General features: G+C 41.9%; 1 long non-coding RNA gene across 3 annotated transcripts in view; it reads left to right on the top strand.

The window, feature by feature from the left end:
* Nucleotides 1-15,578, top strand: part of LOC148385285 (uncharacterized) — a 194,214-nt gene that overhangs the window by 146,190 nt on the left and 32,446 nt on the right. Inside the window, exon 4 of one of the 3 annotated variants that reach the window (XR_015853075.1) lies at nucleotides 11,709-11,875. The exons of the other annotated variants lie outside the window; for them this stretch is intronic. This is a non-coding gene — a long non-coding RNA (uncharacterized LOC148385285). Of the gene's footprint in view, nucleotides 1-11,708; nucleotides 11,876-15,578 lie in introns of those variants that run through there. 3 annotated transcript variants of the gene reach the window in all.

Raw genomic sequence — 15,578 nt, 5'->3', positions numbered from 1 at the left:
TCAATGATCCATTTAACTACAATTTCAATGGAATGGAACAATCGCCATGAATGATTTGAACTCCTGAATACATTTGTACATTATATTGTATCTTGATTCTTGAATTGTGTGCTATAACATGTAAAAGGTATGGTAACTACTAGCTCACCATGCTATGAGGATAAATTCCAAGCAATTATTTACATTTTTAGTACTCTTTGTATGGAACAATTTATTATATATATTCACGATCTCCAGGTGGGATTGTTGCTCCCTCGGCATGCTAGCGAAGCCACATTTCTCGTGATGTCCTGCTCTCTTCTCTGTGCTCAGATCCATCAGGTCAAACTAAGGACATCTCATCCAGCGCACCAGATGAATTGATATGTAAGCGCGTCTTCCATCCTGATAAAAGATGAAAGGGAAATTAAATGTGTGCAAAATCAAATCTACAGATCCTCAGATCATAGAGAGACGGTCTTAAAAGAAAATAAAAGCGGACAGTGGTGCAAATAAGTGGAGACACTTTGAAATGCAGAGTGGTCGGTCACTAAGTCAGGTGGTGTGTCCCCCCCCTTGCACAAAAGTGCACCGGGGGCTATATAATGTCAGCCCCCACGTTGTTTTCTAAACCCCATCTCTGTGTTCTACCGAGGCAGGTTGCCAGAAGCTTTCAGACTTGGTCGAACAAAATGTCTCAGCAGGTTTCCTCAAGTAGCATTCAGCATCTCCACATCTCGCAGACAACCTCCCCATTAGCATATATGTATGAATGTAATGTTGTAAAAGGGCATGTTGAAACATGTAATTATTTTTTCTCTCCCCTCCCCAAGATCAAAACCCAAGCACCGGCGATTAGGTAGAGTTAGGGCTCGTCTTTGAAGATGCTCTCAGATTGCTGTTTGGTTGATGTGTAAACAGGGCACGAGAAAACGCCGCCTTGCTAACCTCGCCACAGCGGGTGCACACTCAGAGTGGCTGGTGTGCTTGTTTTTACAGACAGATGCTCTTAGCATGTTATTCTCCAACCCTGACTGGTGCAAAGGTTCCTGTCCCTCACTTTCTCTGGAGGCCACACCCACCCATTTCCTTTCTTCCTTCCATGAACCCTGGTTGTAAAATACTTTTTTTTTTTTTGCGTGATCTATTTTGGCTATGTAGGGTCAGCAACGACAAGAATGCAAGATGAACTGATTGCATTGTTTAGAGAGAGAGAGAGAGTAAGAGTAAGAGAGAGAGAGAAGTATAGGAGAGAGGAGCCCTAAAAAGGTTTCTGCATTAGGAAGCACCCTGTAGGACTCCTTTTTAATTTGCTAGTCCAAACATCATCCTTCATCCCTTTTTTTTCCCCCGTCCGTGTATTTACAGTACACGGATGACTGAATTACGGCGAATCAAAACCTATGGTCTCGTTTTCTTTGTGTTAGTCTTAGGAGAAGAGAAACTCTTTTGGCAACTGAAAGTATCAATGCCAAGTCTTCCTAACATCTTCCAGCTGCAGGAGATATATTGTAGCAATAATAAGACTGGGTACCAACCTCTGTGTTGCTCTGGATTTTACCATGGGAGTATGGGATATTATTTTAGAACCTTACTTGGCTAAACACCTTTGAGTGCTGGATAATGGAAAAATAGCATCAGTTGAGTTTTAGATGACTTAAGGAAACTCACTGAAATCAAGTTTGGGTAAATTTCCCATCGATGGAGTTGTAAAAATTGATATGTCTGCTTTGTGTTTGACCTATTTAAAATGTAACACAGTCCAATTCTGCTCCTAACTCATCCACGGTGTTGACACATCTCAATTTTGAGTTATTGTTTGTATGTCCCAGATTAGAAAAAGGTGCATAGTAAAAAATCCCGTCACAGAAGGCCCAAGATGCGAAGCATTAGCAAATTTACGTCAGGCTGTCTGAGCAGAAGGGTCAATGCGGTCAGACGGACCACCCAAAAGCTCCGTCATCAAGGGTGAAGACCTGAGAAGGAGGAAAAAGAGGGAAGGAGGTAAAGATGGCGGCTATCCTGTTTCAGGACAGCCCTGCAGAAATTTGCTGAGCTGGCACAAGCATTTTGCATGTGGCGCGTGCACTCGGCTGTGAAGCCACACCTACTGTCAACAGCATGGCGTTGTTCATTATTGCGCGTGCAAGTGTGGCACTTTTTATGAGCCATCAGTGCGCACATTAAGGAAAAGTGTTTCTCCGCTGAGCCATTGCGGTATAAAGCTTCAGGCAACCATGCACATAGTTTAAGCTTCATTTTGTCAACACTCCTTGTTTGGGTTATTTGGGTCATCATGACATGACAGAGTAATTGCTTTGCAAGGTTCACCCCCCCCACTCCTGTATTTGACAACGTGCCCCATTTGCCGTCTGAGCACTCCGGTCAAGCTGCTTATAAATCTTTCACTGACTTGATTAATTGTCTTAAAAGTGCTTCTCAACCAGGTAAATAAATAATGAGCAAAGTGATGATTTCTATTGTTGGCTAGTCAGCAGAAATGAATCTGGGAGGTTGACCGCGAGAGAAAATACACACGTGAACATATCTTATGGTTCGTTTGTCAGTTCGTCATATGACGAATAACAGTCTTTTTTTTTTCCAGAGGACATTTTTGAAAAGAGTATTTTTCAGATGGAATGGGAATTTTTCAGGCTATAAATTGCTTTGGAGAAACTGACCAAGTCAGAATTAACAAGCAAACTTTGACTTTTAAATACTTAATTGTAAATTATTTGTGTGTTCAACTTTTCACTCTTTATTGGTGACTCAACAATATTTAAAATGTTGTAGTTTTTGTAGGATTCAACTTCTATAGCTGTGAGGAGGCTTTTGACCAACTCCCAACAACACAACACCCTGCACAAATAGTGCTGGACTGATGGTTTTCCGAATGGAAGGATTTTAGAAAAGCCCTGTGCTCTACTAGAACAGCAAGGTCTTGAAGTGTGTTTGTGTGTGTGTGTATTTGTGCAGTTTACCTTTCCCTCATGCGGCTCCACTTTAATGGCACCAAAGTAGAAGCAGTAGAAGCTCCGCTGGCCAGCATACCAAAGAGGAAGGCCTCACCTTCTGTCTCATACAGTGTCTCCTTGGGTATTACAACTCAATATGAGCTGTTCTATTTGGCCTGGCTGGGTTTTTAATAAAACCTGACAAGGATTTATCACCTGTTCATGGCTCTATGTGTTGGCCCCACTGTCAGACAGGAGGCAGTGGCGCTTGGAGCCTGTGCAATACGGCACTTCTGTTCTCTTCTCCTCATATTAATGTATTTACAAGCGTTTGAGTGACGGTCGCTGATGAAGTGAATACATTAAAGTGTGAAAAGGCTGCCGCCTCTCTTTTCCCTCTATTTCCAAGCTGACTGAGTGAAGTCCCCCGCTGTGAAGTCTTTGTGTGACTTGAGGCATATTTTTGCACAATTGTCTGACCTTCAAAATCAAAAGTTTCATCGATTATATATTGCACTGTATCATCATGTGGACAGTGGCTGTCTCACATCAAAATGTCCTCTCTGAAGAGGTTCCATTATCCTCTTTCCATCTACCCCCCTACTACCTCTCATCATTGCACTCCCCATCCCACTCTCCACCGCTCCGCCATTTCTCTGCGCACCTCTTACCAGGCATCCCCACTGAGGACTTCCTCTGGACCGTTGCTAGGTGATGTCCCCCTGATTAGCCGGGGAGCAAGTGGGGAGAGAGGAAAGCGAGGGCACACACACATAAGTGCGTGTGTGTGTCTGTCTCTTTCACTGCAGTTATCACTAATTGACAGCTGCCGGCCCTCAGGGCTGTATTCCAACCCTTTGCCCCCCCTTCGGTGTAATAGGAGGGCAGGGCTCTGTCGCCCCCCGTAGGACAGCGAGAGGGCTGAGGGGGGAAAGGTGGGGGCAGCTCAGGCCTAATGGTGGGGCAGCACACTACTGTTTGGATAAGCAAAAAGACGTGGTGAAAGACGGGGGAGAGCCAATGTGAGGCGGATGGGGTGAGAGGTGACAATTAGATGGGGAGTGAGAGATAAGAGAAGGACACGAGGAGGGCAAAGACTCGGACATTGAGAGTAGGGCGGAAAACGTCGAAGATGAGGTAGAGGAGGGTGGAGGGCATCCTGTTTAAAGCAGGGTAGCCCCCCACCTCCCTACACCATCTGGAAGTGTTCCCATACACTGTTCAACCCTCCCCTCTTCAACTGGGACAGTCTGACTCAGCTCGCCATCTCACTGGCAATAAAACGTAAATTAAAATAGAATTATTGTGATCCTACTTTGGGGCTCTAATAACTTTGAATCACCACCTTTGTTTTATTTTAATATCTGGAAAAAATAAACATTTGATATCTATTATAGAGTCAAACTGTTGACAGAATATTTATATTTTTTTAATATTTATTTATGTTTTCATCGCAGCTCCTCCATCACTGCTGAATAATTGCACCCGGGAATGAAGTTAATAAGCATACAGGTGATTTTGTGCTGAATCCTCAAACACACAGCTGTGCTATTCTTCATGACCACGGTCTCGGATTTAGGATCGCAATTAGAACTGTGTCACCGTCACTCCACGTAATCGTGGTGAGTGATTATTTTCACAGGAAGCAAAAATCGAATTACTTTTTGTCCCGTGATAAAACTGCACTGCCTCCGCAGTAATTATTTTCACATTACTGTAATTATTTGAGAGTGAACACAATGGATATTTCCCGCTTTTTTTTCTCCCCCAACAGCTTGCTCGCAATTCTGTATCAGCTCCAGCCAGAGTTCTCACACATGCACTCTGTCTCTGTGTCTCCATGCAGACTTTGACATTGCCAAGCAATCAATAGATTCCCCAGCACAGAAATGCATCTCAAGCTGATTATAATGAAGATAGCCGGCCATTTAAAATGCTAATGGACAATTTTGCTTAATAAGAGCCATTCAAGCCAGCAGTTCATTAAAATTTAGAGGTGGAAAAGTCCATTTCAATTAAGTTTCACTCTCTATTTCCCCCAAACCATTAAGAAGTATCGGATTATTTTCAAAAAGGCGAAAAAGTCACAACACTTAATGGTGTAAATAAACTTTACACTAAGAAGCAGTAGCAAGAAATCACCATTTATTTGTTTCCGTCTTTTGAAATATAGGTTGTTTTGAATGTTTGTACAGGCACAACAATATTATCTGGAAACAGCCTGGATAAATAAATCTAGCATGAGATTTATTTTCCTGATGTGTTCTATATTCAAATCCCACTCATCATGCCAGTGAAAACAGGATGAACTTTAGTTGCATCACAGGAGGGAGACATGGAAGGTTGAAACCAATAGATTCAACGAGCACATGGACAACCTTGAGCTTTGTCCAAAAACAATCTCCTAGACCTTTTGGGATAGAGAAACACACTGAGGCTGTCTGTATTCTTTGTGTTGCCCAGCAGGGGGCAACTTTAGGGATATCAACCAGTCTGTCTAGTCATCTCAATGCATTTTTGACAGAGTAAAATATTTAATCAGGGAGGACACTTTTTAAACCACGGCAACGTGACCCAGTTTCTGCTCTGCTGGAAATGCAATTTATCATATAATAACCCTCATAAAAATAGTCATCTTAGCCAGGTGGAGTATCTCCAAAAGCTTTGAACGAGGCCATTTCACACGGGCATTACCGGAGCATACTTTCCTGTTATTTTGACACCTGAAGTGTGTTTATTGGGAGAAGCACATCTCCAGCGTAGGCTCTTATATGGCGTGTCAGCACTCGCTGTGCAATACGATGCCTATATTAGCATAGTGAATGAACAAAACAAAGGCTCCAGCGGTGACGTAAACACAGAATATTAAAGCTCCTGCAGTTCACCACACGGTCATCCCTTGACTAATTTGACCATGCGAGAAATCAGCTCTCCACTCAATTACAGCATCTGCTTTCCATGCAGAAGTACAAGCGGGGGGTATCGTTTACAATGGTAGATTTTCAATAGTGTAAAACCTCTTCAAAGGGTATTTAAATTAGAGAAGTCAGGATCATGAAAATGGTCTACTTTGTGTAACTATATATGCATAATTTGGATAACTAAACATCTGATGGGATTTCACTGTTGATGCAAGATTTGTTCTTCCTAATTTTTTTTTTCGTTTACCATGTAGATATAGAACAACTGTTGTCTCAGTGCGGCCGAGTGGCACACACACACACACGAGGAGGCAGTTAGTGACCTTGTAACCCCGTCGACTGAGAAACAAAGCTGGTCACGATTAAATCAATGCTAGTTGAACCGAGGCCAATGTCTAGTCAAAACATTCTGGCTGGAGATAACATGCGATTTAATTATATATGTGTTTATTTGCCTTTAAAGATAAATTGCAACTATAATTACACAGCGTATCAAAAGTAGACTAATGTGATTACGATGAATAAAAAGGCTATGGTTAAGTCAATTTTGAAAAGAAATCTGGCAAACATATTGTCGATGAATCAGGTTAAAAAGGAATCTGTTTTTTGTAGAAGCAGCAAATGTACTATCGGGTGTCAAACGTATTTTTGTCGCGGGCCGCATCATAGTCATAATTTGCTTCAAAGGGCCATTAAAATTGTCAACCCAAATAAAAATGAATGATAATAAAAATAGTTAACAAAATCTCTATTTTTTAAAAGTGGAAACAAGTAGAAATTTTGGAATTGACATGAATTCGATACAAAATTTGTCTTCCTAAGCCACCTAAAATGATGTGGTGGGCCGTATCTGGCCCCCGGGCCTTAACTTTGACACCTGTGTTAACGCTCGTATTCAACAATTAAATGGGATTGTAGGTTTGTAAAGAGGGGGATACTTCCCTGGTGTTTATGAAACCTTTGATAGAAGAGAGACTGAACCGAAGGAGACCGAATACGTTTTTATATAGCAGGAAATCATAACAGCAGTTATTTCAGGGCACTTTTGATAGAGCTTTATCCAGTGCAGGCTTTCTCGAAATTGTTCCCGCGCGTGTTTTTATTGGGTCACCGATTATCGCTTGTAAACTATTAAATATTAATCAAGCAGACACACAATTTATGATTCATATAAACCTCTACAGTTGTTGTTTTTTTAGAGGAAGGTAGCACATAGTAAAGTTGCTAGTTCTCTGATTTGTGGACTTCCATCCATATTAGTTTTCAGGACTTTTCATTTAATTTTTGTACTTATAGGAAATTTCAATATCAAGGCAGAGTGACTGAGAAAACAGGATAATTGGCTTGAGTGAATGACTTTGAAATGTCAGTCGAAAAGACGATTAATTGCTTGGAATACCAAACACTGGCTGTAATTTCAGCAGGTAAGTTGATTAAAAAATAGACCTACATATTGAGAGAGAGAGAGAGAGAGGTACCCCCCCTCCCCTCTCATATTCTAAAGCCAAACCTTAGCTGTTTCCATTCGCATTTCACGCAGCTCAAGTTAGCCTAAAAATGTATTATTTTCCAAAATTGCTGCCACTTTCCTAAAATCGTACGTCGTCACACCAGGGGCGACAGATTACGGTACACATTGATAGAAAAACGTGCCAAATGATCCTCTGCCGCCTCTGTTCTTAGCCAAAAGCTGCTCTGCCTCAGCTCACGTGTTGAAAATGCATTTGTTATCCCCGAATTTCCATTTCAGGGCTGAGGTCCCCGGCATAATCCAGTATTTTCTGACCACATGAATAAAGTGTTTCAGACAAGCAATTGGATTTGCATACACACTTTTGCATTCATGCCATACCTGTGTCGCCACACACTAATGAGGCAATTATTCAGAAAGCAGCTCTGCGTGCTTCGTAGGGTGTGATGATGGAATAAACGGGGTGTTAGTTGTTACTAGTTGGAGCGGGTGTTTCCACAGCAGCTGCAAGATGAACAAGGTTTAGTGGACTTAGATAGAGACTCAGACTTTTCATGGCAGATAAGGACTGGCAGATAAAGACTGTTGCTCCAGACGAACTAAAATACACGATGCTACTCATATCGCATTGTGATGCTTTCAACAGGTGAAAATCAATCCCAGGAACTTTTTGGCCTGTTCAAAGATTTGCTGTCAAATAGATGCAGTTTTTGTTAGGCAGCATGTTTGTGAAGAATGAGCAGCCGTGAAACATTTGGCCCCGATCAATGTGACAGAAAGATGTTCTCCAAAGGACTAATTATGCTCTTTTGATTAGTCTTGGGCAAAACTGCAAGAAAAATATCAATGCGCTATTATGTCCTTTCAGGAAGTACTGTATTTTCCGCACTATAAGGCGCACCTAAAAACTTCCAATTTTCCCAAAAGCCGACAGTGCGCCTTATAATCAGGTGCGCCTCATATATGGACCAATATTGAGCCACCACAGCAGGTGTGTCCAAAGTCCGGGCCGCGGTCCAAATGTATATATCTTATATATGGACATGTGTGACAATGACATTAAAGATCTCTTCTATTCTATTCAAAGTTTTAAAATGGGCCATTCATTGAAGGTGCGCCTTATAATCCGGTGCGCCTTATAGTGCGGAAAATACGGTAGTCAGGGTTTGTTGGGGATGACAGACAGATAACTTTGGATGACATACGGCAGGTGTGTTTAGCCGCCTTTTGTTTTTCTTTTGCAAAGTGCAAAAAAGAGGCTGGCTTTGCCTCAAGTTAGTTGAGTTAAAGTTACACATTAATATCCACGCATGACCTTTTAGATGAGCTGCAGCATTAGTCTTGTGCGCTCTAACCTGTCCGCCGTGGACATAGAGTAATGTGCCGCTTGACCGTCGGGCTGACCCCTGAAGGCATTAGAATGGAGACCACATGTCTCGACCGTGTCTACCTCCAACGCGACACGCGATAAAGTCTAAAACAAATACAAAGCAAATGTGTTATTGTATGTAGCCTTATCTGCAGCCCGCATACTCTGCTGATGGAATAAGCTGTATCTGCTTTGCCGTGAACGGTGGCGCGCTCATCTGCACGGTAAACACTGGAATATAAAAATCTTTCAACCTTCAAATAGCATTGAACTCCACGTTTGTTTTTGTGTTGCCCCCACCTCAGCTTGATTGACAAGTTCAAATAACTGGAAGCATTAGCATCTTCATTCCAGGCACTGTCACATTTGCTTAGCGTCTCCTCTTCAAGGATGCGACTAATAAAGGGAAGGTATTCTTGTTACCGAACAAGCCCTCCTTTATAACCTAATTGCTTTTGGTTCAATAGCTTAAAAAGTCATTAATTACAGGGCCAGCTCGTAATGGAGGTTAAGGTGGCTTTTTCAGTAAGGTAATGAGCCAGCATGTATAGCAGCCAGGCAGATTTTCAAGCAATAATAGGAGCTGTGAGTACCATTTTTCCATCTTTGCTCAATGGTGGTGCACAGAAAATAGAGGGCTTTTATACTTGCCTGAGTTAAAAAAAAAAAAAAGATCTAAAGAGGTAAAGATAATTGAATTCCAAACAGTGTTATTTGTATAGCTGGCAGCACATTATGGGTGAGCTACAAATGGCCTTAGCCAAATGTGAATGGTAACAAAATGATATGTAATGTTGGAGCAGTGAATGGAATGTGTTTGGATGTGCAAAGGGGCATGTCCATTCTCATTCTCTTTCCGTCACGGTCACTGTGGTGATGCTGAGGTTGTTTTCCGTCGTTTATTGATTTTTCACAATACATTATTGATTGATTACCTGTTGAGCAGTTACAATTTAGTTTACAGCAGTAAAATGTTGCTAAGATTATTTTCCTCCATTATTTTCTGTCACAGTCACAGTGGTGACGCTGAGGTTGTTTTCCGTCATTTTTTTTGTTCGTTTCTTGCAGTAAAATGTTGCTAAGATTATTTTACACTGTAATGATTTTTTTTTAATGTTTGCCTTTTATCACATGGACTGATTTGCATTTCCTAGCAAACAGCTATTTTTTCCCCTTATGACCTCTAACCCCACCACTGGCATTTCATTGGAGACATCCATCTTGGAGAGACTTTGGTTGGGACAGTGAGGGCAAAACGTGAAGTGTGGATTCTAGCAGTGGCTGCTCAGTGACTTTGGAAGGGGGCGATTAGATGATTGAGTTCACCTTTAATGACAGTAGAGATAGTCTTTCAGCAAGGGGAAATGCCAGAGCTCAGCAGTTTGTTTTGTGTCACTTTAAGAGCTTCCTGTGCTAGGTTCAGGTTGCTTGGCTCTCTCATTGTCTCGCAGTCACAAAAGGCAGCACAGTGTCGGCTGATCGACAGAGCGCCTCGGCTCGGGCTGTCTCCTCCACCGCGGCAAACCAGACCGTCCCCGAGGGGGTTTTCCTGTGTCACCTCTTGGAATTTCATGAGAACACGCTCGTGTGGGTGTATCCCATTGCGACATTAATCGCCAAGCACACGTGTCCGAGGGCGGAATGTTGGGGCGATTCCGAATTGGGCAAATTAAGAGCAGCTCAACTTTTATTGGTCTCCAAAGTGGACTGATGAATCAACTAAAACACCTTGACACGGAGAAAGCTGCCACAACAAGGAAGGTCTATATACAGCTGTCCTTCTTACAAAAACACACATTCCTCATGGTCAAGCTCCAAAAGACACACACACACAGATGTCCAGCAACAATTTCTCCTTCACACTCTTCCCCTCGATCTTTTCCACTTGCTCCCTCTGGCTGTGAACCTGACATCCCTGCTGGCCGTGTCTCTTTGAAGTGGCTTGTTGGAGCAGCTCCCATTACAGAGGCCGGGACCGGCGAAAGGCGATCTGTCTGACTGAGGAGAACGGCCCTGGCCCAGGGGTTAATCAGCAGAGCCAGCACACTGCCCACTCTGTTCACACACGGGCGCAAACACACACTCCCTGCTCAAATACAAACACTACTCACTCTGTCCCAACAGTGCAGCTGGGATGGAAGTGACGAGATTTGGAGGTTGAGAAAGACATCATGCATAACTGCTTTGAGACTGACTAACAGCTATTGAGACATTTAAGAAAACAATTTAGTAGAAGAAGCACTACGTACGGAAGATTACGTTTTTCCTCGGTCAATTCAAAATCATTGTAAGCACATCGGTAATATAAAAAAAAAGTTGGCCCAAAAACAAATAGGAAGAAGGTTCATGGATTAGTATTTAATGGTTTGATAATTTATGACTAATCTTGCTAAGCAACATAAAAAATGTAAACTATCAACCAAGTTTTAGATAAATCCACGTTTCTAATCAGGTTAGAATATTAATCCTCCGCTCAATAGTTTACTAGCTACGTAAATGTCAATATACATATATCCCCCACTTTAGTTTTGTAAAAGGGCAAATATGAATCCAAATAAAGCCGCTGAGCATTTTTCTTTGGAGTCATGTCGTGTATATGCAAGAACAATTCGAGTAAATAGGCGTTTTGAATATACATTAACCCTTAATGAAACCATTAGTTGGGTGCATTTAGCATAGCTATCATGCATGCTCATATTTAGATTGCTTTTATCTTGACTTAATGCTTCACTGGTGTTATTGCGTGGGAGTCATTCCACAAAATAATCAGCAGGCAATAAACTCTGATAAAGTGCAGCAAACAGCAGCCAAACCATCCAATCAGAAAAAGGTGTAAATTAACAATTTTATTTCCTTTTGTAAAACTCATTATAAAGTCCCGTGCGGCGTTAGGAGAATAAAGGCCAGGGCCAATCAAAACCAATATATAAAACCTAGTTTTCACTTGTGAAGATTGTTCTGTTTTCTATTCTCAGGAAGGCAGCCTTATCCGTGTCTTCTTAATGATGTTCTAGGAACCGTTCCAGTCCTGATTTACTGTAGCTACTCTTCACGAGCAGAGCATCCAACTAGGTTGCTAATGTTACAATTTCTGGCCCCGGAAAGCCACCGAAGACCTTCCAGGCTGCCAGCAGTTTTGCTTTGTATCCGAGAAACATGCCCGTAGGCTCAGCCAAGTTTGTGTCAGTGTGAAACAATCCATAATAAAACAGACTAAATAAAACCCCAATTCTAATCTAAATCACTTTGCTGGAAAAGCCTATTTGCGGCCCACAATCCGCAGATTCCGGATGACTGTAAAGGATCCCTGACAGGCCTCTACTGTACAATCCACTTATCTCTCTTGTAGCATCTGCTTTTGGATATGATGTGTGGACACCATCCAACATGGCAACAGGACAAAGTCAACACTGTAGTTTATGCTCAAGGACATTTGACTTGATCGCCTCTGTCTTTTGTTTACCATTAGCTGAGGGTACAATCATGGCTAATACTCTTAATATTAATATCCCCATTAAAAATGGGCATTAGTCCTAATCTGTGGATATATCCCGATGTATAATACAACAGGGATTTTAAATACATTTGTTTTCCTCTCTCCATATTAAGGAAGGCATTGAATTTTCATTGTGCTCACCTGTTAATCAGAAGTGTTACGCTACATTGAAATTAGGAATATTTCTTTATAATATGTTCTATGCTCAAAAGTCTAAACACAGTATTCTGATTAATATTTAATTTGCGGGATGTCAATTAAGTAGAAAAAACATTGAAATCGAATGAGAACAACTGCTGTGTTCACACCCACAATGGCTCAAACCTCCCTTTTATAAGTCATTTTTCATGTGTTTATCAAAATGTTTGAATACTAAAATGAACAGTTGTAATAAATCAGCAGCACCGATCCACATAGCAGCTCTTTTCCATAGTGCCGTGTGATTCAAACTCTGTCTTCATTTCCTGCAAGACGTAAGCCGTGATAAATACAAATTTTATAAGCGTAAAAGTCATTTAGGATAGCTCTATCTGCACGTTTGTTTTGTTTAGCCCTCATTTGCAGTGGGTGTCAACAACATTATGTGGTTCCGCCAGCATCATCCTCGCTTTTACATGTACACATGTGAGATAACTAGGACCTGAAGACAAAGATTCTAATCGCGTCCACTAATCCTGCTCTTTAACTCCAGCCGCCATCATCATCATCCGTATCACTCCAACCGTGCTATTGCAACGGCAAGCCACTCATGCGCCTCATCAACCATCCTCCACGGTCCCTGACAGGTGCCGGCGACGGTAGAGCTTTATACAAGCGATCCCTCAAGCACAAAACTTTAATATTCATGTTGACCGATAAAGGGAATTACTTCTTGATTGCTTGGAGAAACAGCGATACATCTGGCAGATAGCGAAAGCTGCTAGTTTGAGGATTCAGATCATGCTATTTTATTTATTTATTGGGCTAGATTGAACTTTCTGTAGAGGCAAAGTCCATTAATGCGCTCTATCCTTATCTCACTGGGCACACATTTGCTCCCCTACAAGCTCAAATGTGTCTCACTATCCACACAGCCTATGGGAGGGGGTGTGCAAGATGATGCCAATAAAAACACACTTCACGGTGGTGGTGAGAATTCTATGTGTAATGTTTGATTTACCGAAAAGGCTTTCCTTTCGATGCTCGCTGCTACTAATCATAAAAAATAGTAATAACTTGTATTTATATTGCACATTTGAAGGGAGTCAAGAAGGCGTAAAGAAGTTACAGTTGGGCAGTTCATAAATAGAATAAAATCCGTATAATCCATCCGTCTGTCCATTTTTAAAACCGTACAATCCCATCATCCATCCATCCATCCATCCATCCATCCATCCATCCATCCATCCATCCATCCATCCATCCATCCATCCATCCATCCATCCATCCATCCATCCATCCATCCATCCATCCATCCATCCATCCATCCATCCATCCATCCATCCATCCATCCATCCATCCATCCATCCATCCATCCATCCATCCATCCATCCATCCATCCATCCATCCATCCATCCATCCATCCATCCATCTTGGAGATTATACCTGGTCTCCTTTTTTTGCATCTCCTCAAATTAGCCATGTGTCCCAAAAATGATTATATTCTACTTAGAGGTTCATTTGGAAAAACCTTGCTCTCTTATGTCTTACTTATTTTAGTTTACTGACAAAAACTTCTTCTTGGTGCCTTTTGTTGAATACAAACAATCTATTTACGCCTCATCCAAGTCAAATCTTTGACGGGCAATGGTGTGATGAGGCCGCCCGTGTGACTGTCTGACCGGACCTGCAGGGCATTTCCTCCTGACACGTGGCATCTCTGGGTAAAGAATGACCCTAATTTCTGTGGACACGGCACCGTGCCCACTCCCCCAGATCTTGGCGCCCATTCCATTTCATGGTGCATCGCCCCCGCCCGTGATTATGCCGCGCTTTCAGGTGCAGAGGAGGAAATGTTTCATAAAACTGATGTCCCTGTCAGAGGTGCGCCGCTCTCCTTTTCTCTCGCTGCACATGTCACTTGGCTGATTGGCGAATTACCATGCCGATGTGAAGAGCAGCCCCGCCCCCTGCCCCTGGGTTCACAGGCCCCTCGTGGCGGCAAATGAGGAGTTGCATATGTTGGGGAGGCGACGCTTTGCTGCTCTCATTTTCATTAAAAATATAGAAATAAAGCTGGTAAACAGTAACGATGCATAACTTAAATGCCGTTTGGATCAAAGCAGACCAAAAAGTACTCATTACTTTGTAGCGCTTTTATTTTACCACTTGGGTCACCCCCGTTACTCAGGGATTAGTTGGATGCTTTTAAACTAAAAAAATATATATTAAAAAATAAATAATTTGCTATTTTTCCTAGACGCAAGCTAAAGGCTGCATATACGACATATCAAGGAGAAACACACAACTTGACTTGGGATCTATGTAGTAATTAATTAACCATTAGCTGATTCTTTGGTCAGCTGAGATGACTAAATGAAATCTCCTCCACAGTTCTGCCCACTCACTTCCACTTGAGAGACTTCCGGCTTAATTTAAAATCCAAATTCCCTCTGGAATGAACTAAAAGTAAAACTATAAGCGGATGTTTGTGCAATTACGCACGGCTTCTTTATCTGATGATGACGAAAGCGAGTGATGTTTTTCTTGTAGACATGCAATGTACTCAATCAAGGGGGAAAAAAAAAGACATTAATTCAAAATACACTTAAGAGGAAGTCAAGAGTTCGTGGTTGATCCTTTTATAAATGAGTGTGAATTTATGTGTTGTTATTTTGTGCAGTCTTGCAATTGTGTGTGACTTGCTAGGATTGTGGGATTTCCTTTGGGTCTGCGTTGGTCTATTCTGGACCAGAGACGCTGGCTCAGTAGACTGGAATCCTTTAGGGCACCGGGGACATCTTGATTCCCTCACTGCCTAAGCGCTCAACTAAATGCCCCTGCATTATTCATGCGTGTATCACTTTATTGCTGTGCAAGGCTTTCACTCAAAGTTTCTGCCGCACCGCTGATAGTAACCACCCTCAAGACTTCTTCCTGACACAACTTCCCCTCGGATCATGTTTTAAGTCTAACAATATGTCCTAAGAGTTGTTTTGCAACAAGGGGAGCCTGTTACACAGTTTTTACACAAGACGGCATGTTTAGGAAAAGAAAAAAAAAAGTAGAACACATTCAAAGCTTCAGTGTAGGTCACCTACATTTTGTGTTTGGCCTAATTTGCAGGCATTGTTGTATTGCACAGGAGAAATGGGAAAGTGTTTTCATGCAATTATGATGTAACTTAAGTAAGAGCGTTTTGGAAGGATGCTGTTTCTTAGTCATTCTTTAAATGTGTTTTGATTGCGTA

This window comes from Syngnathus floridae, chromosome 16, assembly GCF_059516105.1.
Source record: "Syngnathus floridae isolate MCC-2025c chromosome 16, RoL_Sflo_1.0, whole genome shotgun sequence".
Lineage (NCBI taxonomy): Eukaryota > Metazoa > Chordata > Actinopteri > Syngnathiformes > Syngnathidae > Syngnathus > Syngnathus floridae.
This window is presented reverse-complemented; position numbering and strand designations above follow the sequence as displayed.